This window comes from Pelodiscus sinensis, chromosome 4, assembly GCF_052426305.1.
Source record: "Pelodiscus sinensis isolate ZL-2025 chromosome 4, ASM5242630v1, whole genome shotgun sequence".
NCBI classification, from domain to species: domain Eukaryota; kingdom Metazoa; phylum Chordata; order Testudines; family Trionychidae; genus Pelodiscus; species Pelodiscus sinensis.
In genome coordinates this window covers 51,609,030-51,616,405 of record NC_143055.1, presented here as the reverse complement: position 1 = coordinate 51,616,405, position 7,376 = coordinate 51,609,030, and positions in this window count along the sequence as shown.

The window sequence follows — 7,376 nt, the reverse complement described above, 5'->3', positions numbered from 1 at the left end:
AAGAGAAGCTGAGCCCGACTTTTGGTAATCACGTGATCAGTGTCAATGGATTGCTAGTTGAGATTAGGGTTGCCAGATGGTTTAACAAAAAATACCGAACACCCGCTCCCCTCCCCCCCCAAAAAGCCCCCAAAAAACCAACACAACGGGAAAAATTCTGTCGAGGGGAAAAAAAAGGGGGGAGAGCAAAGTTGTTAAGCAAAAGTTGCATCACTTTGTCCAGTTTGGGACTGCACACTAACCGCCAATGCACCCACCCCTCCCCCGAGCAAGGCTCCCCTAGTAGTCCCCATCCCAGTGCACTCCCCCCTGCCTCAGACCCAGGCCCCCCTAGCACCCCTCCATCTTCGGGCACTCCCCCCCCCCCGAGGCAGGCATCCTCAGCGTTGGGAGCCCTGCTCTAATCAAATCTCCCCCCGCCCCCCCACAGAGCCAGGCACGGAGGAGCAATCTTACTTTTAACGTGGCTGCTTCTGCCACCCACCTCGGCTGACTCAGCTTGCAGCTTGTATGGGAGGCATCACGTGGCCAGCTGCCAGTCTCTGCTGGTTACATGGGCCAGAGTAGCATGTGTTCTGCTTCCACCCAGCCCGGTGCCCCCCTAATGTGGCACCCGGCAATTGCTCCCTCTTGCCCCCGCTTCACAAGAGTCTGCGGTGCTCCTCACTCCCCTGCTCCTGCCAGACGTGGCCAGGGAAAATTGAGCAGACTGTCCGGAGATGCCGGGGAGACACAAATGCAAGAAAACAAACGGATCCAGCTGCGACCCCCCTGTAAGTTGCTGGAGGTTGCGACCCACAGTTTGAGAAACGCTGCTGTAAGGGTTTGAGCACACACCAGCACAGTGCCTCCTGCTGGTCTATCCAGGAATTAGACCATCCAACCCTAGAGCATCCCCAGTATCTCACCTGTTTTTTCTCCTCCTCTTCAGGCACCATGACCCTCCCAATCTACAGTGTCCCTTTCCTTGCAGTATTTGAGCTTTCTGTCTGGGAAACAAATTGAGAAAATACAGGGCATAGAAATGTCCGGTATTTTCTAATTGCGTGAGTATGTCTACCAGCCAGGCAGTACGCAACTACGCAGTAGAGAGGGGGAGGGGGGACTGGGGCCGGGGCTGGATGGAAGCAGCAACCTGGGAACTGCGTGTGCCCAGGCCAGCCCCACTGCCCACCGGCTGGTTCTCCCACCTCCTGCTTCCCCCCTGGCCAGCCCCACTCCCCACTGACCGGTTCCCATCCAGCCAGCCCAACTCCTCCCAACCCCGTCCCAGCCAGCCCCATTCCCCTCAACCCCCTCCTGGCCAGCCCTGCTTCCTGCCAGCTGGTCCCCCCCCCCCCGATCTCCTCGGGCCAGCCCCGCTCCCCCTGGCCCCCTTCCCCGCCAGCCCCACTCCCCCCGACTCCTTCCCAGCCAGCCCTGCTTCCTGACGGTTGGTCCCTCCCACCCCCGATCTCCTCGGGCCAGCCCCACTCCCCTTGACTCCCTCCCGGCCAGCCCAGCTTCCCACTGGCCAGTCCCAACCCCCATCTGAGATCAAGTGTGTCCGGTATATTTTTTAAACCATCTGGTAACCCTAGGCCTATCTAGGCCCTGATTGGCTCTCGCTAACCCTTTTCTGATTGGACCATGGTCCCAACCCTTCTCGGGCTGTGTTTAACCCTTATTTCACTGGAGCAGGGTGACTGCCCTGCTACAAGCCCGTTCATGTTTTTAATGATTATGATTATTTAGCAAGTGAAAACTAAACAAGGAGCCAATTGTGTTGTCATTTATACCATTGCAAGCCCACTAACTCCAATGTAATTCAGAAGACAATTAGGGTCAAAAATTTTGGTGTGATGTTTAGTAGCCTGAGCCATGAGCCATTAGGTTTTAGGGACACTTCTTAATTCCCTGGGCCACGTCCTGAGCTGGTATAAATCAGGGTAGCTCCAGTAAAGCCTTTCCTTAGTAGAACTAGCGTGATTTGTACCAGGTGAGGATTTGGTCCATTTTTTAACTTTAATACTGTTAAAAGCCAGGAATCCTTTTAGTGATTTGAACGCCTTCTGATCCAGGGTGTTCATGACATCGGACTGTATTTTAGGAGCTGTCATAATGAACAATATGAAAATAGAAAAACTCTCTAATTATTATTGTGTATATATATATATATATATATATATATATATATACACACACATTAAAAGCTTCTAAAACAGAGATAGTACAGAGTGAAGACTGATCCTCCAGTCTTTTATTCCAGTTTTATGCCAGTGTAGATTCACTCATTTTAATGGAATTTCACTGGTAACAGAGCAGAGACTCGGACCTGTAATACTACAGCAAATATATATTTTTAAACATTTCTTAAGGGGCTGATGCTGATGTAACTAAATGTTTTAAAATATGTTTTAGGAAGGCCATTATGCTAAGATATTAGGGGGAAAAACTGTCTCTGTTTTTTCTTTCTGTCTGGTTACATTGAATATAGCCTGTAAGATTTTAGTACTTGGAATGGGATGCACATTTCTTTTTTCTTTGTATATTCAAAGTCTCAAATATGTGTTTTGTTAACAATTATGTTGTGTTTGGATATTTCTCCCCTGAACTGACTTATTTTAAATCATTGTAATAAAGCCTTTTTTTTCTTTCCATCCTTTTGTTTTCTTCAATTCTTATTCCTTTCTTTTTTTTCTGTGGCATTTTTTCTCGCTTGGAAAAGGTCATAACATTTCAGGGTGCTCACTTTCTTTAGAACTGCTATGAAACCTGAATCCTTGAGGTAATGAGATGCAGCTGATCTGTCAGTGACAATATGCAGTGAGTGGAAAAGAAATACAGCAAACGTAAAGCAAAAAAGCACCTATCCTCAGTAGCTTATGATAGTATAATGGCTACTCAATTTCTGAACATTCTTGCAAAGTCACCCAAGGGGACAAAAAACATGATTATGTGTCACTTAATGTTATTCTTTTAACTTCAGTAGTGTTTCCATCCTTCATGTTAATGTTATATAGTGATTCAAACTTAAGAAAACTTTGCTTCCTAATAGCCCTAGAAAGTGCTGTGTTATTCTTCAGCCCTTTAGTGATTGTGTGTTGTATGTGTTAGAGCTTTTCCTAACTGAAATTTTCTGGTCATTCTTTTGAATGTATATGGCTTAGAAAAATAATGATTTTCACCGTAGAGGTAGCTAGAATTCAGCAGTGGTATCTGTAGAAAAAAATATGTGGCATGGTAATTTAAATTATATCTGTCTGGTACAAAGGTGCCTTGCCATTAGTGCCTTGCATTTTGTATGGACATTTACCGTAGTAAAAAGAGGGTATAAAATGCTTCAATTCTGAGTATGTAGCATCTTACACTCACTTCACAAATAACTGCATAAGGTCCAGACAGAAGTGAAGTCTGTAAACAAGCTACTTTGTAAAACAAGCTACATCTGAAAAAGCCAGATACTAAGCCCAAGTGTAGTTTGCAGTTCCAAAATTAAGCCCGGTCTTGGTGTCAGTAGGTGGGGCAGGCGAGATAGCCTTTCTCATAGTCAGGCAAAATCTGACTCCCATCCCTCATAGTATGCACTTGGGGTATCTGCTTCCTGGAAGTCTTTGTGGATGATTTCATGGGAAAATACTGTCCTGTGGCTTTTCAAGCATAGAAGAAACAATTTGACCCCATAATATATTATATCCCTTAGGTAATGCATCTCCACATATACTACTGTATTTTCTTTTTAACTGCTTTTGTGATTTGTGCACATGTCATTATCATATTATAAGCAGTGCCATCAAGATCTTCTCTTTGAGAGATGCTTTCAGTTTTTAACCCATTTACAAAGTAATTTAACCTGTATTCCTGAATATGCATTTAACTGGGACATTTCATCCTGCATTTAACTGGGACATTTCATTTACCCTACTACTGTACCTGGTATGAATACATCATTCATTCATCCTTTCTTTTTCTTTTGTGGTTCAGTCCTGTTTACTTTTTGTAAGAGAAATAAACTCTAGCAATTTTAATTATAATTGAAATGATCAGTAAATCTGTTTTCTTAAAGAGATTATCTTTTTGTACAGTCATCTTGTGTGAGACAAAAACAATGTTAAATCAAAAACACATTGCAAATGGAAAATAATTTTGGCAGGATATTCATATTGGTGAAGGTCAGACTGATTTTTCACTATAAGATGTGATATTATTATGCTGTATCTGACAGAAAAAATGAAGCTTTGTTGTCAGATCTTCAATTTTTAATTGCCTTTTGAAAAACAGAGAAAAGAATCTGTCATGATTTTCAGGGTTGTCCTGTTCTTGAATCTTTATCCACATACAAAATATTTCTCTTCCTCTTTACTGGTTATTTATTTCTTAGCTTTATCTGACTGCAACAACTCAGCAATGTCAGCTTTACTGTTCTTTGGCAAGAAAATGGCTGTGCAATGGGTTTACAGTAAATAATCAGTTGGTACCATCTCACTCTAAGGAAAGAGAAAAGATTTATAAAAGTACAATTATACCACTACTGGTGTATAGGTACTGATCTATGGCTCAGAGTGCCCGATGAGGCTGCTACTCTAGGTTCCTCTCTAACCTTGAAACTGATTTATTTACTCAATCATGGCTTCCATGGAAAATCGGTTGGCAGCTACCAGAGTGAAGCCTGTAGCTTTGCGCTCCTACTGCTGAGTCTCTGGATATTGCTTCTTCTCCACTTAGTATTCAGTTTTCCATATTCTAGTCAGCAGTTCAGCTTAATCCAGCCCAAACTTGCCTGTCATGATATCAACTATCTGTTGTGGCTAGGAGCGCAATCAAAATCCTGATCTTTCTCCCATTGATGTTAACAAGAAAAACACCTGTTGTGTGAGGCCAGATCTACACTAGGGGAGAAAGTCAACTTAAGATATGCAACTACAACTACGAGAATAGAATGGTTAGAGTCAATGTCCTTTAGGTCGAATTTCCATGGCATCCCCACTGCTGGAGGTCAACGGGAGAAACTGTCCCATTGACTTCCCTTACTCCTCGTGACCCAGTGGAATACCAGAGTTGTCAGGGGTGCCATCAGTGGTCAATTTAGCAGATCCTTAATAGACCCACTAAATCAAACCCTGGGAGATTGATCTCTGCAGCAGCGATCTTGAGGTAAGTGGAGACAAACCCTGAAATGGTGCAGGATCTGATATAATCGAATGGGAAGGGACAACCACTGGCTAGTACAGTGGAAGTAATAGTGCCTGATCCGGTAGGTTATTAAGGACGCTGAATGACAGTATCTTAGAAAATTAGGCCCATAACTGGTATAGCTGACTGAAAAGGCTGGGAACCATAGCATTTCCATCCTGTGGACTGACTGAGAATGAGTCTTCTAATGCAAATTACTTTATTACAGCTCATGTGTGTAGCAAATTTAAGGTAAAAAAAGTAAACCTCTGAATGATGTATTATTAAGATTTTTTTCTCTTTTATAATATAGCTTCTGTGCAGTATCTGATGTGTAGCCCGCTCCAGGTTTTTACGAGATTTTAAAGCATTGGTATCCTTAACTATGCTTGCTTTCATGCAAAAAAGTGAAATTTTCCCCCGCTTTATTTAGAAAATACATTAAAATGACCTAGATAATATCAACATTTATGCTATTTACTGGATAGAAAAGACTACAGCATTAAAAGTGATTTAAAATTACTATTTCTATCCTTGTTTTTTCCCTTTATTCAAAAAATAAGCTGTCAAGTAATTTTTTTATGTTTTTCATTTTTTTCCCATGCTGTCATTTGTTCTAGTAAAACTTCTCTTGAAGTCTGAAAGTAAAATTTCTTTCCCACTGATTTTGTCTTTTTTTCATTTGGCAACTATTGATTTTTTTGCTTCTCTGTGTTTCAGGAGGCATTGAAGTTAACAATAGCAGCTTTCTTTTAACAATACCTTTGACTGTCATTGCACTTCTCATGTCGAAGTATAATTGTTTGCACACTAGAATAATCAATTTCATCACACCTCTAGGAATAGTGGTAAACACAGTTTTAAGAGATACTGCAATCCCAGCCAAGTGTGTATAACATATTGTTTTTTGTGTGTTCCACAAAAGCATTGGTCATTTAAAATAACATTCCCAGCAATGGAATGACCAATTAAAGGAAAACTAGCTAAATTATTAAACCCAAATGTTTAATATAAAAGTGTAATTATTTTGGTCTTAATGCACATTAAATCATAAACTCTTCAGGGCAGACAGTGTTGCCTATGTATTTATACAGCCCTGGACACCCTTGGGTACTCATTCTGATTACATCTTTATCCTTATTGGAGCACTAACACAATAAAAGTAACAGATGGTAATCATAGTAACTCCAGTGCCATCTCTTAAAATATAAATATGGACTGGACAGAGGCACCTATTTTTGCTAGCTTTTGTGATAAAAAAATGCCTTTTGAAATGACAGTAGTGGTAGCTCTACTTACATGGCCTTTATAAATACTTTTTTTAAAAGAAGCTAGTACTTGATCATAATCTTCCGCTTTACCTGTTTCTTATAAAGGAATTTATGTGTCTAAACTAAATAGCATGAGATTGACACTGGGATTTTTGCTAAGGAGAAAGTAGATAGTGATTAATGCCAATTCATCCTGACAGGTTGTTCTGAGCTATCATTTTAATTGCACATACTTTATAACCAGCTACATACATACACAGACACAAAAATGTCAGCTAATTGTATATGTGCCATTGGAAGTAAAATTTATGACCTTCACATTCAGAAACATAGGTACCATCACCACTATGACAGTGAGTTAAACTTGTAGTTCTTATTTCAGCCAGTAGTACAGCTTATAAACTGTTGAGCACATTCACTATATTGTTGTGACTTAAGAGCAGTCAGGATCCGTTGAATTTTTAGAAGGAAGGAAATGGATTTAGACACACAAATAATAAATGTTTCCAATCTTCTCTATGAGTGATATTGTCATAGTTTCCTGATGAAATATTTTATTTATTTGATTTATTTGTTTGTTTGTACTGTATTGAATTAAAAAAGGATCAGGATTCCATTGTGCTAGACACTATGCACTTATCTAGTGAAAAGATGGTCCAGACTTCCCAAAGCCTAGATTCTATGACTACGTCTATACTGTAGTCTTTTTGTGGAAAAGCATATGCAAATGAAGCGCAGCGTGGAATATCACTGTGCTTCATTTGCATAAGTAATAATCAGACCTTTTTGCACAAGAGGCAGTGTAGATGGCTCCTTTTTGAGCAAAAACCCCCTCTTGTACAAGAGCTGTTTTTCCTCATTACTGCTCGTTTTTGCACAAAAGCCTCTTACATACATAGCCTATGTAAGATAAGCTTCAGAGAGATAGCCATGTTAATCTGTTTCAGCAAAAAC